Source organism: Phalangium opilio, unplaced genomic scaffold (genome assembly GCF_054372755.1).
Source record: "Phalangium opilio isolate 3A_F unplaced genomic scaffold, DU_Popi_V2 ptg000031l_1, whole genome shotgun sequence".
Lineage (NCBI taxonomy): Eukaryota > Metazoa > Arthropoda > Arachnida > Opiliones > Phalangiidae > Phalangium > Phalangium opilio.
The window spans coordinates 5,201,173-5,220,240 of NW_028324158.1; the positions used below are offsets into that span (position 1 = coordinate 5,201,173).

Below are 19,068 nucleotides of genomic sequence, written 5' to 3' on the forward strand. Positions count from 1 at the left end.
TGAATTTTCATGTATCAAGAAGGGGAAACATGCCCTAGGTATTGCGTCTTTATGACTGAAAGTTGTCCGTTTTGTAGTGTAAAGGTCCGTTCAGACTACACTACTAAAATCTTTTGTTTCCGTCGTTAATTTCTCTTTTCAGAAGTGAAAGCAGACGATTTAAAACGACTAAAAAATACTAATTCAAAATGATCACTACCTCTAAGTACACCACCAAGAATCCTAAAATTTCTCATTTGTCTGCTAAAGCATAGCCTCAATCGATCTTGCGTCACTAAGGCATCATAGATTGAGCTATGGCTCCTAAAGAAAAGGTGGTGCCATCTCAGCACTGCTCCACGAAACTAAACCCTCGAATACTTTTCGTATTCATTGACACGTGTGAACAGTCAAATTAAACTAGCAAAGCGAATTTATCGACGTGAACGGAAAATTTTAGTGTAGTCTGAACGGACCTTTATTGAACGAATGAGTATAGTTAATTTGAGCGATTTGTATGAAAATGATTTCTCCGTTATCAATGCTGAAGAAAATTTAATTAGTTGAATATTTTCGACTGGAAATTTTAAAAAGAACACCCTCTAAAATTATTTTACCGACAGTTCAAACAAATTTGTTTTAAAATACCAGTATATTTGTTTTTATTTTCTCGGAAGAAAACTTATAATTTAAGATATTTTAGGACTTCCTCTACTAGGCCTAGTTACACGAAATCCTGAACCTTTTAAAATCGGTCTAAAATTTCTCGGAATCTTTAATTGATCTATGAACAAATTAGTACGCCGGTTAATCCCACAGTTCACTGGAATTCTACAACATCCAAAGACGTTGTTTCAGAAATACCTTGGGAATTCAAAATTCTCAGAAAACCTTTAAAATAGGCCTTAGTTCATTAGCTTGTTCCTAATCAGAATTTTGAAAACGCGTCAAGGGAATTCTTAAGACACAAAAATTAGGCCTAGAGATCTTTGCTTACTGAACCAAAATTCGCGAAAAGGGATAGTTATATAACGTTAACAAGCTGTGATATCTAGTTTACTAGGGAGAAGGTATAAATTCGCCACATTTCTAGCTTTATTTCCAGTCCAAGCGTAGGTCCGGAGTTAATCCCCGCCTCTAAACTACAACCAGCATCTCATTGGTTCTTGAAAACTCACGTCAGCGCGAGGCGAATGACGAAAATTACGAATTTTCCGACGGAGGAGAGGCGAAATAGCTCGGCCTCCTTTTACGTCCCTCCTTGTATTTTGAAAAGGGGACTGGGACTGTGGCGTGCGAATACTTAGGCATCTTATACCTTCTCCCTAATAAACTAAATATCACTTCTTGACGCTAACCTATACTGAATACCTGAAGAACATTAATAAAATAACAAATAAAATAAATAATCGCAACTAACACGAGTGCAAGTGTTTCATTTACGAGTAAGCGATACCTCAATTACTTTATTTTATGTACTTCAGTGTCCTTTCGGTTCTAGCAAGGCTTGATTATACACGGAGGCGAGTCTTACGAAGACTGTGGATTTTAACACCGCCATCCGGTAGTGGGGCTAATTTTACTCTGGGCGTCTGCTAATTAGATTTCGTACACAAACAGATCTAACTTTTCCCAAGATTTTTCCGCGCCCCTCTCTTTCGAACGAGGCCTAATTGAATTAAGTAGCCTCAAAATCAACACAAAAGGGGCACCGCCGCGTTGCCATTGAATGGAGCTTTGGTATACTAGTTAGTACAAGGGGGCTGGAACACCGATGCTTCTTCTGCTAACAATACAACAAGGACGCGTTAAACGAGATGTAATGTTCTAGGATTTTTTTCTGGTCTTGTTGTAAAAAAAACTCTCCTATGAAGATTAAACCCTATAGGGGCTTGATTTCATTTGTCAATGTTTAGAAGAGAATATGAAACGCCTTGAAGAACGAAACCACCCGTACAAAAATTTACGGCTGCATTTTGCTGTTAATTAGATTTTTTAGAATCTGCAATATATTGCAAATAAACTGGAATATTCTGGAAAAATACTGGAATAAACCTGAAAAAGGTTCAACTTCAGACAAAATTAAGATGCATTCCAGAGAGCAATGCAGAACATTTTAGACGTTTTGCAGAAAAAATATCTTCCGTTGGAAAACTCAGTACAGCAGTATACAAAATCTAGCTACTCTAGAGTCATAAAATAGCTACCTTACAGCTAGAAAACAGATGGGAAATAGTAACTACCGTAAGAAATCAGGATGTTTGTAGGCTCATTACAGGTACTGTACCTTATATAGATATATATACATATATTGTATGCATGTTACAGTCAGAAATTGCTAAGTTTCTAGGATAATGGCAGGCGTGTTTCGGATACTTTTTAGGATAATTGCAGGCGCGTTTCAGATACTTTTCAGGATCATTACAGGCGCGTTTCAGATACTTTGTAGGATAATTGCAGGAGCGTTTCATATAATTTTCAGGACCATTATAGGCGCGTTTTATATACTTTTCAGGATCATTGCAGGCGCGTTTCATATACTTTGTAGGAAAATTGCAGGCGCGTTTCATATACTTTGTAGGAAAATTGCAGGCGCGTTTCAGATACTTTTTTGGATCATTGCAGGCGCGTTTATGATACTTTATTGGATCATTGCAGGCGCGTTTCAGATACTTTGTAGGATAATTGCAGGTGCATTTCCGATTCTTTGTCGGATAGTTGCAGGTGTGTTTCAGATACTTTGCAGGATCATTGTAGGTGCGTTTCATATTCTTTGTAGGATAATTGCAGATGCGTTTCAGAAACTTTGTAGGATAATTGCAGGCGCGTTTCAGATACTTTGTAGGATCATTGCAGGCGCGTTTCAGATACTTTGCAGGGTCATTGCAGCCGCGTTTCAGATAATTTGTAGGATAATTGCAGCCGCGTTTCAAATACTTTGCAGGATCATTGCAGCCGCGTTTCAGATACTTTTAAGGACCATTACAGGCGCGTTTCAGATACTTTAATTCGTACGATAATTGCAGGTACTTTTCAGATACTTTTTAGGATAATTACTGGCGCGTTTCAGATACCTTGTAGGATAATTGCAGGCGCATTTCAGATACTTTTCAGGATAATTTCAGGAGCGTTTCATATACTTTGTAGGAAAATTGCAGGCGCGTTTCAGATACTTTTCAGGATAATTTCAGGAGCGTTTCATATACTTTGTAGGAAAATTGCAGGCGCGTTTCAGATACTTTTCAGGATCATTGCAGGCGCGTTTCAGATACTTTTTTAGGATAATGGCAGGTGCTTTCCAGATAATTTTTAGGATCATTGCAGGCGCGTTTCAGATACTTTGCAGGATTATTGTGGGAGCGTTTCAGATACTTTGCAGGATTATTGTAGGTGCGTTTCATATTCTTTGTAGGATAATTGCAGGCGCGTTTCATATACTTTGTAGGAAAATTGCAGGCGCGTTTTATATACTTTTTAGGATAATTGCAGGCGCGTTTCATATACTTTGTAGGAAAATTGCAGGCGCGTTTCAGATACTTTTTAGGATAATTGCAGACGCTTTTCATATACTTTGTAGGCACATTGCAGTCGCGTTTCAGATACTTTTCAGGATCATTATAGGCGCGTTTCAGATGCTTTGTAGGATCATTGCAGGTGCTTTTCAGATAATTTTTAGGATCATTGCAGCCGCATTTCAGATACTTTGTAGGAAAATTACAGGCGCGTTTCAGATACTTTGTAGGATAATTGCAGGTACTTTTCAGATATTTTTAGGATAATTGCAGGAGCATTTCATATACTTTGTAGGATAATGTCAGGCGCTTTTCATATACTTTTCAGGATCATTGCAGGCGCGTTTCAGATACTTTTCAGGATCATTATAGGCGCGTTTCAGATGCTTTGTAGGATCATTGCAGGTGCTTTTCAGATACTTTGTAGGATCATTGCAGGCGCGTTTCAGATACTTCGCAGGATCATTGCAGGTGCATTTCAGATACTCTTTAGGATAATTGCAGGCGCGTTTCAGATACTTTTTAGATTAATTGTAGGCTCTTTTCATATACTTTGTAGGATAATTGCAGGTGCGTTTCGGATACTTTGTAGGATAATTGCAGGTGCGTTTCAGATACTTTGCAGGGTCATTGCAGCCGCGATTCAGATTCTTTGTAGGATCATTGCAGGTGCGATTTAGATACTTTGTGGAATAATTTCAAATGCGTTTCAGATACTTCGCAGGATCATTGCAGGTGCATTTCAGATTCTTTGCAGGATCATTGCAGGTGCATTTCAGATACTTTGTGGGATAATTGCAGGTGCATTTCAGGTTCTTTGCAGGATCATTGCAGGCGCGTTTCAGATGCTTTGCAGGGTCATTGCGGGTTTTCCTATCAATTATTGTGAATCAGTCGCCTTATTTACCCTAAATTTCCAAAAAAATTTAAAGAGGCTTACGCTTGAGTTCAAACGTCAACAATAGCTATGTTTAAAATTATTTTAGGAATAAAATTCCTTAAAACGATTTAACTAGAATTAAGGTAAATTAATGACGATTAAATTAATAAATATTCATTATATTTTTTTAAATATTTAAAAATAGCCTCTAAATTGCGTCTCAACTTGGAGAGGTTTATTTTGGATTCCCAACTTGTACTCATCTCTTACAAAAATATTAAGCTGTAATACATCTGAATACACGATTTTCTGACTTGCTAAAGTAATGTCTGAGATGGTCCAACTGTTTAGGTACATGTACATTAAGTTCTTACCACATCTAGCTAAAAAGGTCTTTTCGTCTATCTAACATCCACAACATACACACTCACAGAACATAATCGAAAAAGTCTTTAAAACTTGTAGCTAAAAACCGATTGCAACTGAAGGGAAGGGTCCCGACAGGCTTGTTTTACGTCTATCCGCAACCAGGAAAACTCCTGTAAACTTATATGATAGCGCTAAAGTACTTTGGTTCGCAATGTCCTTCACATTTCGAGCGCCATGGTGATAGTAGATCTTGTCTTAATCGGTGAAGTTGGACTGCAAAACCGAGTGTATTCAATTCTCGCGTCATTCTCGAACTAGCTCTCAGTAAGTCTCTAGCATTACGAAGTATAGGCAGTGTCATAATTATTGAAACATATCTGATAAACTTATGATAACTGTATATGCAATTCTGGCCCTTTTATGACCAAAAAATGTTTAAATTTTCTATCTTTTATGGTGGTTTAAATATTTTTAGGATCGAGCCGTGACAGTATTAGATCAAAAGATCTTATTGAGATGAATGAGTAAAGCTTTTTTAAGATGTCTTTTTAGGCCTAACCAATTTTTTATTCAAAGTATAGATAAAAAAGCTGTAATATTAATGCCTAACAGAAGCAGATAAACATTTAGGGTGCGCTCGGAGTTGACTTCCCGTACAAAAATTTTAAGCTGTAATTCATCTGCATACGCGCTTTTTTATCGCTACCACGCTGTAATAGGTATACATTAAGGATATATTTCTGCAGCTCAAAAAAACGGGAAAATTTCACAGCAATTCTAGAACTACAAATTGACTGCCGTTTCTACACTTTCTGTTTGTTAACTGTTATCTGTCTAGCCTGGCAGAAATATGCAGCGCAATTCTGCAAACGCTATGCAAAAGTAGAAATACCAGTTTAAGTTTAAAACTGTAATTTGACCGTTTTTATAGACAAGTTACAGGTCTGCAAAAGTGATGGAAAAGTAGAAATCCAGCTGCTAATTTAGAACTGTAATTTGACCATTTTAATATGTTACAGGTCTGCAAAAGTGATAGAAAAGTAGAAATCCAGCTGCTAATTTGAAACTGCAATTCTACCACATTTATAGACATGTTACAGATCTGAAAAGTGATGGAAAAGCAGAAATGCAGCTGCCAATTTAGAGCTGTAATTTGACCATTTTTATAGACATGTTACAGGTTTGCAAAAGTGATAGAAAAGTAAAAATCCAGCTGCTAATTTAAAACTGCAATTTGACTACATTTAAAGACATGTTACAGGTCTGTAAAAGTGATGAAAAAGTAGAAATGCAGCTGCTAATTTAAAAGCAATTTGACTACATTTATAGACATGTTACAGGTCTGCAAAAATGATGGAAAAGTAGAAATTCAGCTGCCAATTTAAAACAGTAATTTGACCACATTTAGAGAGATATTGCAGGTATTTAAAAGTAGGAAATTCTACTTTTGAATACCTGCAATATGTCTATAAATGTGGAATAGTTACAGTTTTAAATTGGAAGCTAGATTTCAACTTTCCCATAACTTTTGCAGACCTGTAACATGTGTATAAATGTGATCAAATTGCAGTTTTAAATTGGCAGCTGGATATCTACTGTTCCATCACTTTTGCAGACCTGTAAAAAGTCTATATAAATGGTCAAATTACAGTTTTAAATTGGCAGCTGGATTTCTACTTTTCCATCACTTTTTCAGATCTGTAACATGTCCATAATTGTGGTCAAATTACAGTTTTAAACTAGCAGCTGGATTTCTACTTTTCTATCACTTTTTCAGACCTGTAACATGTCTATAAAAATGGTCAAATTACAGATCTAAATTAGCAGTTGCATTTCTACTTTTCCATCATATTTGCAGACCTGTAACATGTCTATAAATGTGGTCAAATTGTAGTTTTAAATTAGCAGCTGGATTTCTACTTTTCTATCATCTTTGCAGACCTGTAACATGTCTATAAAAACGGTCAAATTACAGTTTTAAACTAGCAGCTGGTATTTCTACTTTTGCATCGCGTTTGCAGAATCGCGCTGCATATTTCTGCCAGTACAGACAATTAACAGTTAATAAACAGAAAATGTAGAAACGGCAGACAATTTGTAGTTCTAGAATTTCTGTGAAATTTTCGCGTTTTTCGAGCTGCAGAAAATGTAGCCTTAATGTATACCTATTACAGCGTGGTAGCGATAAAAAAGCGCGTATGCAGATGAATTACAGCTTAAAATTTTTGTACGGGACACTAAATGAGATAAAAAACAAGTTGGGAAAGCCAAAATATTACCTCTCCGAGTGGAGATGACTATCACTACCCCTTAAACAACCTAAATATATGCATCTATCGCTTTTTTTAATTCTTTGCAAGTGCAGGAATTGAATTTTAAAATAGTCTATTGTTCAAGCCTTTTCAATATCTCTCAATTGCTGTGGAAACTCTACTCTCTCGCTATACCTCAACCGCATTCTTAGTCTACCAGTATGATTTGTAACATTTGTCCATATCAAAGCTGAATCATACCTCGCCACACAAAAAGCAAATGTGCCCAAATCATGGAAGCCACAACCCAATCACACATAAGCTAGGCTCCCACTTAACCAAAATAATTATTAAACAGTTAAATACTCACAAAGGTTGGCAAAATCAATCTCCTTCAGTAATACGTAAGGCTTAATTATATTATTTGCCGAACAAAATTAATCGAGCAAATCTAACACTTAACTTCTTCCTTCGAAATTCTATCAAAGAATGATTCAACTGTTTAAAAAAAGGTTTTTTTCGCAAATAGGGCGCTATCATATCAACCGCAATTCCGTCATATTTAAAAAATATACATGGCCAACACTTTTTTAGACACAATAGTGGAAGTTTTAGTCTCATTTAAAACATGTAAAACAATTATCTCATCTACAAATAGCTTACACGTCTTTTTTTACCAATATCTAGCCGTTTGAATTTTTCTAAAGCAATCTTACCACCAAAATATTTTTTGATGTAGAATAAATGTTCTATGTTCTTCATTTTTGAAAATATATTTTTTAGCGTTTGTAATGATTACTCTCTACACCTACACTAATCTAACAAGGAGTATAAATCCACTAGTGGAAGCGGTGTTTTTATTGAAAATATATTTTTTAAGCATTAAATCTAACTGGGAGTAATATGAAAGGAGTAGAAGCTTATCTGTCTTAGGAAATATGAAATTTTATCTTAACAGTTCGTTAAATCATAAGTTTATAACGAAAAAACGCGGAAGGGGAAAACGAGCAGACAACAACGATTTTTGGGGGTAGAAGTTTAAGAGCGCCATCTGTCGTCCGTGCCAAAGTTGAACTTCCACTCGAAGGCAATGGGAAAGTGGATAAAATAATGCCATCAGCTATTTAACTGCGCCGATATATTTAACGACTTGACCCATGACATGCCCTTAACACTGGCTTCTATGAATCCTATTTATTCTTGGATGCTAGGAAACTTGGTAGACGTAACAGTCTGTACCAAGTACCCAAGCATCCTTCAATAAACGCCTGGCAACATTGTGGTACGCATGGTACAACTAAAAAATAGGATGTGTATTTATCTTTCGACTCACTCCAAGCCTTTAAGCCCTCAATACAGAGGATTTGAAACACTATCGTAATTCCTAGTGTCTCGAATCTCTACGTTCCTGTCCATTATGAACAGTGCTGAGAGAATGATACATCAGAAAGAGCCATTCAAATCGAATTGCCGAAAATATTATCCATATTTTCATTTCATATAACTGAGAAAACAAATTATTATGGTTCTGAGAGGAGCTTCCCATTTTGGTTGTTGTTCTCAAAAATATATCGCAATGCACGGGCCTCGATAGATATTGGAGGCAATGAAGGAAATATATCACAATGCATGGGCCTTGATAGATACAGGAGGCAATGTAGGAAATATAACGCAATGCACGGGCCTTGATAGATATAGGAGGCAATGATTTAACGACTTCGGTACTTGGGTTTATCTTTAATATTTAAATAAATATAATTATTTTTAATTATTTTAATCGCCAGTAAATAACTTTAAAAATAGTTAAATCGTTTAAAATAAAGTTGTTCCTATTATCTTTCGAAACTTTGCTAATATTGACGTTTAAAGTGAAGGGTACCCTTCTTGCCCGCTTTCTTCAAATTTTGGGGTATATATACGTTTCGATTCCATTATAATAATAGATAAAAACGCATTCGCGTGAACCTTTGGTGGAAGCCCTGCCATTGGGAGGCTAGACGTTTCTCGTAACCCTAGCTGATCGCCGCGTATATCTTAAAACCAAATAATAGATAAAAACGCATTCGCGTGAACCGATGGTGGAAGCCCTGCCATTGGGAGGCTAGACGTTTCTCGTAACCCTAGCCGCTCGCCGCGTATATCTTGAAACCAAACGATGACGGTGGAAAAGAAGCCAGAATGTACTGACCGGCGTCCATGTGGAATGGACAAAAGACCTGAAGATGGTGGTGCATAGAAGCTGGTGTCAATGTGGAATTGACGAAGAACAGAAGATGGTGGTGCATAGAAGCTGGTGTCAATGTGGAATTGACGAAGAACAGAAGATGGTAGTGTATAGAAGCTGGTGTCAATGTGGAATTGACGAAGAACAGAAGATGGTGGTGCATAGAAGCTGGAGTCAAAGTGAAATTGACGAAGAACAGAAGTTGGTGGTGCTTGGAAGCAAGCACGTACAGACTAGTGTCCATGTGGGATGGACAAAGACTAGCAGATTGTGGTCCTTAGAAGCCAGTTAGTAAAGACTGGTGTTGGTAGATGAATGACCAAATTTCCGTGAACCGCGAACGCGTTCCGGAAATCGGGTATTTGTTTGCTCCGATTTGTAAATTGCGAACGCGGTCACGTGGGGTCTGACAGACAGACAGACACACAGACACACAGACAGACACACAGACACACAGACAGACACGGCCGGTGTAATACCTCTCCGTGACATACGTCACTCGGAGAGGTAAAAATCCGTTTTGCTTATAGTGAAATTTATAAAAAAATTCCTTGCCCAATAAAAAACCTTTTTAGTTCAGAAGTCCTTCATAGATCCAAAAGCCTTCGTTACTATACAGATAAAATTGCACAAATCTTTAATTAGTAGATCGATAAAATTTCACAAATCCTTAGTTACGAGACCGATAAAATTTCACAAATCCTTAGTTACGAGACCGATAAAATTTCACAAATCCTTAGTTACGAGACAGATAAAATTTCGCAAATCCTTAGTTACGAGACAGATAAAATTTCGCAAATCCTTAGTTACGAGACAGATAAAATTTCGCAAATCCTTAGTTACGAGACAGATAAAATTTCGCAAATCCTTAGTTACGAGACAGATAAAATTTCGCAAATCCTTAGTTACGAGACAGATAAAATTTCAGAAATTCTTACTTACTAGACCGATGAGATTTCGCAAATCCTTATAGTTATTAGACCGATAACATTTCGCAAAATCCTAATAGTTATTAGACCGATAATATTTCGCAAAATACTTATAGTTATTAGACCGATAACATTTTGCAAAATCCTTATAGTTATTAGACCCATAACATTTCGCAAAATCCTTATAGTTATTAAACCGATAACATTTCGCAAAATACTTATAGTTATTAGACCGATAACATTTCGCAAAATACTTATAGTTATTATTCCGATAACATTTCGCAAAATACTTATAGTTATTAAACCGATAACATTTCGCAAAATACTTATAGTTATTAGACCGATAACTTTTCGCCAAATCCTTATAGTTATTAGACCGATAACTTTTCGCCAAATCCTTATAGTTATTAGACCGATAACTTTCCGCCAAATCCTTATAGTTATTAGACCGATAACATTTCGCTAAATCCTTATTGTTATTAGACCGATAACATTTCGCCAAATCCTTATAGTTATTAGACCGATAACATTTCGCCAAATCCTTATAGTTATTAGACCGATAACATTTCGCCAAATCCTTATAGTTATTAGACCGATAACATTTCGCAAAATCCTAATAGTTATTAGACCGATAACATTTCGCAAAATCCTAATAGTTATTAGACCGATAACATTTCGCAAAATCCTAATAGTTATTAGACCGATAATATTTCGCAAAATACTTATAGTTATTAGACCGATAACATTTCGCAAAATCCTTATAGTTATTAGACCCATAACATTTCGCAAAATCCTTATAGTTATTAAACCGATAACATTTCGCAAAATCCTTATAGTTATTAGACCGATAACATTTCGCCAAATCCTTATAGTTATTAGACCGATAACATTTCGCCAAATCCTTATAGTTATTAGACCGATAACATTTCGCCAAATCCTTATAGTTATTAGACCGATAACATTTCGCAAAATACTTATAGTTATTAGACCGATAACATTTCGCCAAATCCTTATACTTATTAGACCGATAACATTTCGCCAAATCCTTATAGTTATTAGACCGATAACATTTCGCCAAATCCTTATAGTTATTAGACCGATAACATTTCGCCAAATCCCTATAGTTATTAGACCGATAACATTTCGCCAAATCCCTATAGTTATTAGACCGATAACATTGCGCCAAATCCCTATAGTTATTAGACCGATAACATTGCGCCAAATCCCTATAGTTATTAGACCGATAACATTGCGCCAAATCCCTATAGTTATTAGACCGATAACATTGCGCCAAATCCCTATAGTTATTAGACCGATAACATTGCGCCAAATCCCTATAGTTATTAGACCGATAACATTGCGCCAAATCCCTATAGTTATTAGACCGATAACATTGCGCCAAATCCCTATAGTTATTAGACCGATAACATTGCGCCAAATCCCTATAGTTATTAGACCGATAACATTGCGCCAAATCCCTATAGTTATTAGACCGATAACATTGCGCCAAATCCCTATAGTTATTAGACCGATAACATTGCGCCAAATCCCTATAGTTATTAGACCGATAACATTGCGCCAAATCCCTATAGTTATTAGACCGATAACATTGCGCCAAATCCCTATAGTTATTAGACCGATAACATTGCGCCAAATCCCTATAGTTATTAGACCGATAACATTGCGCCAAATCCCTATAGTTATTAGACCGATAACATTGCGCCAAATCCCTATAGTTATTAGACCGATAACATTGCGCCAAATCCCTATAGTTATTAGACCGATAACATTGCGCCAAATCCCTATAGTTATTAGACCGATAACATTGCGCCAAATCCCTATAGTTATTAGACCGATAACATTGCGCCAAATCCCTATAGTTATTCTTAATTATCCATACTGATCGGTACAAGTATAAAATTTCTTGCTGATAATATCAATAGAAGTCCAACAGCTTTAGTTCCTAACAATGCATTTTTTTTAGGTCGACGCAAGTCTAAAAACCATTTTTCCTTACCAAATAAGTTAAAATATAGTAACCAGTATTAGAAACTTCAAAACATTATTACACTTACATATAACAAAACATTTTCTGCAATAAACTGTACACAAAATATTTTCAAGTGAAAATCCATCTAGAGACTAAGGGAAAAACCAGAACCTCTTTTGATGCGTAGGTATGGAGAAATGCTAAAGAAACTTGATCGGATAAAATGTATGCTCGTGTAATGAGTTAAGCTCCTTCCCTTTTGAAAATGATATTAAGATTGGAGCCTGTTTTAGTATCTCGTGCAGCTTTGGTTCCCATAATTAGATTCTTTTGCTTAGCTTGTAACGTAACACCGGATATAATACGCGGAAGTAAATATATGATAAACCCACAAAAAGGCTTAGGTTTTTTTCTATTATCAGAGAACATAAAACATCGAGAAAGTTTTTTATTTTTATTTAAATGAAGAACAATCCTTTCTTAAAAATTTCATGCTTGGTCAAATTGCAATTTTAGTTCATCGTGTATTTTTGTCTAAATTAAATGTCGAAAAAATTTTCTTATTTAAATTCTTTAATAAACAAATTTATAAGTTCTATACAAGCTCGTAAGTTTACGCGGATCATTAGTGGTAATTATGAATTTCCTTGTCGGCTTAAGATCTTTTATGATTCAGTATTTTATTTTGTTTTTAATTTCAAAGACAAGATTATCTTAAGGAATTGGGGGCATTTTCTAACATCTTATTGGCTGAGCACACTGAACTTTTTCATGAAGTAATGATTTTCTCACCCTGGAAACTTCCTTACATAACTTCATCACATCCGTAATTTACAACGGGGTTTATGTTACCTTGGAGAAAATTGGATTATGGAGTAGCCAACACAAAAGAACCTTCCCTCATCCATGGCACTCCTGTTTTTTTCTTTGGCATATGAGAACCAGAACGTCTATTTCAGTATTAAATCGTAGATGTTATTATAGTGCAATCAATATTTTTGAAAGCACGTTCTTCTGGTTTTTCGAGCAATAGCACTTTCAATTCTTCAAAAATTTAATGCAATTTCTGCCAGTGCTATTTTAAGGAGTATAGCGCAAGTATACTTTCTGTATTGCAAATTGCTCGTGGAATAACGCTGATATAGAACAATCGATCATCAACGTTTTCCTGCTCGGAACAAAATTCTCTCCGGTATTTTCCGAAGTTTACCAGAACAAATTTGTACAGGTTCCTCTCTACAGCGTATTTCCTTTTTATGCCACTGAGTTTTAAACATTATCGAATTAGAACTTTAGATCTTATCTGAATTCTATTTGCGTCAGTCTAAACCACTGGTGATGAAATACCCAAAGGATTCTCGTAGTTGAGGCCAATTGTGTTTAGATTTGCGATTTAGGGTACATTTTTTGGTATTATAAAGAGTTAATATTCTTTTTTTTGTAAAAGAGGTTTTTCACATTTTTATGATTCATTCCTAGGTAGGCATAGTGAAGATCATATTTTCTGACAAAACGTTAGTTGTAGTCCTGAGCTCACTGATAACCAATGTGTTAATTTTCTGCACAAATGAAATACACAAAATTGGTTTGCGAAAAAGTTGTTAGTAAACCGGAAAAAGAAAGAATCAATTTTCTAAAATTAAAAGCAGCAAACAATGAAGATACCCAATCTGTCACGTGTTTAAGAAAAAGTAAAGTTTAATAGCAATAACCAATAATTGAGCACGTCGTAGGCGTTGTTTTTGGTACAGTTCGGGCTTTTTGAGGATTTTTCCCTGGATTTTTATCCAAAGTAAAATATCACAATATTTCATATATAAAGACGTATGTTGTAAATCGTAAAGGCCCTTTCAGAGTGTTACGTTTCCGTTGGTCGCCTATAGTTAATTTAGTTTCGGTCACGTCGATACTAAAATTAAGTATCCAAAATGGCAAATACCGCCAAGAGTGCCATGAACCCTAAAAATTTTCAAATATCGTCTGCAAATGCATAGCTCACAGTATCAGTGTCAATAAAGCATGATCGAATGAGCTATGGATATGAAAAGGCGCTAACGAGGTGTTGCCATCTCGACACTGCCCGACGAAACCGAAAGTTTTCATACTAATCCAACGAACCTTCCACCTAGTCGTTGATACGTGTGAACAGTCCAATTAACATAGCAAAGCGACTTCACCCACGTGAGCGTAAGATTTCTAGTCTGTGTGGGCCTTTATTGAGGAATTGCGAGCGCAAATACGCCTTGCTATTTCCAACTAAGAACCACGTTTATTTGCTGCTGCAAAGATCTTCTCATTTGTAGCTTGCACCGTTTTAAACTAATGCAAATCTATTCTCGATTCCTCTGTCGCATATTACAAGAAGAAAGGTTCCCATTCTTTGAACCAGTTTAATCGTAACAGTAAAAATCTAGGCCTGCATATATCGTCCCTTTTTAGTTAAGCCTGGATTGTTCATACATTCATTTCAGGCGTAAAAGAGAGTTTGTGATGAGGAAAAGCAGCCGGTAGTCAAAGAGCAGTGAGCCGTATCCAAATTATTCGGATGGTGGACAAAAGGAGAACATTTCTAGAAAGCAAATGCGAGAAAGGGAGAGCCCTCTGACGCGCTGTGCCTTCAAAGACGTGGGAGCTAGAGTTTATTGACAAATTTAATTACTTCCCACGTCAGACCCTGTTATTTCTGTACTAGCTGTTTTCGAGTTTCTCCTCTTAGCACATCACATTTCCTTTCTAGCCTAAAACTTGTCCATAGTCTCCTAACTTTGCTAGCTTGGTTGAGGTCCATAGAGTGAATCGAAAAGTAATCCCTGTTATGCTGGATAAAGTTCATTCTACGAGTCTTCTTCAATCCAACGGCGAAAATTTAGAATTGACGCCGAGTTATACACGGGTATTTAGCTTTGGAAGGCTTTAATTGTTTTCCTCGGCTAGATGGGGTGAAGGGGCTTCAGTTTACTGATGGAGTGGTGAAGAAAGTAACTTAAAATACGTTCCTTCTTAAACTAAAATGCTTCAAATTGCTGGGGAAATTCCGCTAGATTTGAATCATAATTCAATGGATGTCGTCTTCCGTAATGTACACTCGTGGACTCCGTATTTATAATTGGCTATAAAAATTACGGTTCAAACCCCCGAAAGGGTAATAACCTATAAAACGTGGGTGTTTGAACAGCGTTTCGATCGATTTTAGTGACATCATCTAAATTTCCGTCTTCCCACATGTAGTTGGATTAAAGTAAAAATAGGATTACGTGTGACGTGTCTTGCGTAATTCTAAAAATAATCTTCATAATGTTAATCCTCACAGACATTATGATGAAACTTTGGATTGAATATAAATAGAACATAATTGTGCAATACAAGATAATAGCGGACCTTTTTCTTACGCGAATCTCCTGGTTATCCTTGTATCTGATCTCCTGATAAATATACACCATATTCACAAGACCACACAAAAATACATTCCAATAAGCTACACTACATGTAGCTAAAAATACAGTATTGGAGATAGTATTAAAAAGGATTAGGGTTGTCATTCTAACCAAAGAGCAATTCGCGTTTCGGAAGGATTAATTTTTTTAATAATGGAGAGTGGTCATTTGGGGAAAGTGTCGAAATTATTTTGTTGGAAAGTTTACATGTTCTTTTCTTTTTGAAAGGTTAGTATTGTACCTCACAACACTCATTTAAGCTGTCTAAAAGTCATCTTTAACTTAAGTCATTATTTCTGTATGTCGAACCTTAGTAATTTCTATAGTTCAGTCAAAACCATTGTGGTCACTTTGATAACAAAATATACTTTAGAAAATTAGGCAAGAACCATGCCTAAAATTCCCCGATAGAAAATTTACCTTATTGGATATGGTGTATCTCATATTTCAAGCAACCTTAAGCTCTATATCGGTTTTGGGAACGCTACTAATCGCGGTTGGCTCTAATTACTTTGGAACCCAAGTAAACCACCTCTGCCGAAGACTTCATATGACTACTAAACTAACCTGAAAGTTAGTAGTAGACCTAGGCCTAGATTATGTAGCTATAGCTAAAAAGGATTTACATCGATGTTTCACTGTATACACCTGGGAATAATTATCTGAAGGATTGGTTCAAAGGAGGGTTTGGACACTTGTCGTAAGAGTTCATATTATGCCCGGAATAGTTTCTGCGAATATTTCCAAGTGTCCTACTCCTTGGGTTCGTAATATCCCAAGAGGGTTAACTACTGGACAATTTGAGGTGAAATATCGAATCACTTGGGCAATTTTGTTAAAAGGAGTGGGTTTGTTCAACTAGGTGGAACCGAGAAATATATCAGCAGTAGATCGGAAGGTAATTATTAAGCCACCGAAGGTATATATTCCAAAACATCATTACTAACCTATGTAGAAACATATTAAGCTTTTGAACTAAAATTGGTTTTGCCTTAAACCCTAGAGTGATGAGACTGTTTGGGATGTAATCAATCCCAAATTCAAAATTGTATAGCTTCGTGTAAGTTGGTAAAAGTTTCGAATATTCGCTAAAGATGCGTTCAGTTTATTTTTGGAAATAAATTTCATCATTTTGGCGAATAGATAGTGTGCGGTAAAGGGGCTAAAGAAATTTCCTCCTTCATTTCTTAACTTTAACTGCGATTCAAGGTTGCTAGAAGTCCGTGAGAGTATCTCAGGTTTGGAACTGTGTGACCTGAATAGAACAGAACTACAAGCGTTTCAGTCTGCTGTAGAAGCTGCCGAATTGCACTCGCAAATGGCTGGCAAATCTCGTGCGCACACTACCGATATCGTTAATTTTAATTGTCAAACGCGATATTTTCGTTGCGTCTTTTACCTCTCCGAGTGACGATGGCGTCACGGAGAGGTATTACACTGGAGGTATCTGTGTGCGTGGGTCTGTCACCGCGTTCGCAGTTGAGAAATCGGAGCAAATTTGTTCGCAGAAAGTAATTTTTGGCTTCTACTCCCATCGTTGGGATTAAGATGTACGCGGCGATCGACAAGGGTTACGAGAAACGTTTAGCCTTCCAATGGCAGGGCTTCCACCAAAGGTTCACGCAGTTGTTGGTTTTCTTATTCTACAGGGCCGGTAGGCCCTTGTAGATATGACTTGATACCGTTTTGTAACGTTAAAATAATATTCACCCGCTTTTGCTAATTTCCTATGGAGATTAACATGGGTTTTTCGTGACCTTTCCCCACCGATAACTTAAAAACTACAGCGAAGATACTTTTCGGAATTATCTTAAATTAACAATTAAGTATTCAGGGTGTGCTATCAGCCAGTTTGATCAAAACAATTAAGTCTAAGTATGTTAATTTTAGTTAATTACAGAAGTACGGCTTTGACCATCGTGATTGGACATAATAATTAGCTAGATCTCTTGGAAAACTCTGTGTTATTGCGCATCTGTAGCGTGGTGGTTATCACGTCCGCTTCACACGCGGAAGGTCCCAGGTTCGAGCCCTGGTAGATACATGTATTGATGATCGTGATTGGACAGAAGAATTAGCTAGATCTTTTGGAAAACTCAGTGCTACCACGTATCTATGGTGCAGTGGTTATCACGTCCGCTTCACACGCGGAAGGTCCCAGGTTCAAGCCCTGGTAGATACATGTTTTGACCATCGTGATTGGGCGCTTGAATAAGCTAGATCTCTTGGAAAACTCGGTATTACCACGTATCTATGGTGTAGTGGTTATCACGTCCGCTTCACACACGGAAAGTCCCAGGTTCGAGCCCAGGTAGATACATGTTTTAACCAACGTGATTGGACATAATAATTAGTTAGATCTCTTGGAAAACTTAGACTTACCACGTGTCTGTGGTGTAGTGGTTATAATAAATATTTAACAATTATTTCACTTCACTTGGTTTAATAATGTGACATAGGTAGCATACTTTTTCCCTACTTTTAAAACCATTAAACTAAGTAATATTAGAAGTTCAACAGATTGTCAAAAAAAAAAGATGCTAAAAGCCACAGTAAATGGTGCTTAAATGCCTAATATTTCCTTAATACTTCCAAATAATATTAGTAAATGGCGTGAATTGATCATAGAAATGGGGTTAAAGTACACCCTAAATGATGTCTTTTTTGGCACTGGAAAAAACAGCATATATGGTGTTTGAATGCACCATTATATTTTAGAGTGCAAATGTATGACGGTAAAGCAAACATAATTATTCAAAATTTAATTACATTAAGACTGAAGTGACAGATATTATATAAAACCGTCTTGGTTTGGACCAAGGCCGAAAAAACAAACGATATGTGTGAGGTTTATCAATTGACTGAAGTTCAGATATTGAAATTTTTTTCTAGTTACTTTTATCCACTCAATCCTTAATCAATATTTAATTCAATCAACTGATTTTACTGTTAATCGATCTAGTCCCTCTAATTTAATTGAAAAAATTACATATCTACGCTTTTTCAAGAACAATTAATTTCATGATAAAATGTTTTCGGAAAATGTAATTGTTCTTGAAAAAGCGTAGATATGTAATTTTTTCAATTAATTTAGAGGGACTAGATCGATTAACAGTAAAATCAGTTGATTGAATTAAATATTGATTAAGGATTGAGTGGATAAAAGTAACTAGAAAAAAAATTCAATATCTGAACTTCAGTCAATTGATAAACCTCACACATATCGTTTGTTTTTTCGGCCTTGGTCCAAACCAAGACGTTTTTATATATCATTTATTGTGAATCAATTGTCTTATATACCCTAAATTCCCAAAAATTTGTTAAATGACTTATGCCTGAACTCAAACGTCAACAATAGGCTAGCTATGTTTAAAATGATTTAGGAATAAAGTTTCTTAAAACGATTTAACTAGAATTAAGGTAAATTAATGAAGATTAAAATTATTTCAATAATATTTATTTAATAATTTAAGAAAAACCTCTTCATTGCGTCTCGGCT

At 36.0% G+C, this 19,068-nt stretch overlaps 1 protein-coding gene and 3 non-coding genes across 4 annotated transcripts in view; all 4 read left to right on the forward strand.

Moving 5' to 3' along the window:
- LOC149690170 (gamma-aminobutyric acid receptor subunit beta-like) overlaps positions 1-19,068 on the forward strand; it is a 124,711-nt gene that overhangs the window by 62,216 nt on the left and 43,427 nt on the right. The gene's annotated exons all lie outside the window — the stretch shown is intronic.
- Positions 17,541-17,613, forward strand: TRNAV-CAC (transfer RNA valine (anticodon CAC)). The gene has a single exon. It is a non-coding gene; the product is annotated as a tRNA-Val (tRNA).
- Positions 17,679-17,751, forward strand: TRNAV-CAC (transfer RNA valine (anticodon CAC)). The gene has a single exon. It is a non-coding gene; the product is annotated as a tRNA-Val (tRNA).
- On the forward strand, positions 17,817-17,889 carry TRNAV-CAC (transfer RNA valine (anticodon CAC)). The gene has a single exon. It is a non-coding gene; the product is annotated as a tRNA-Val (tRNA).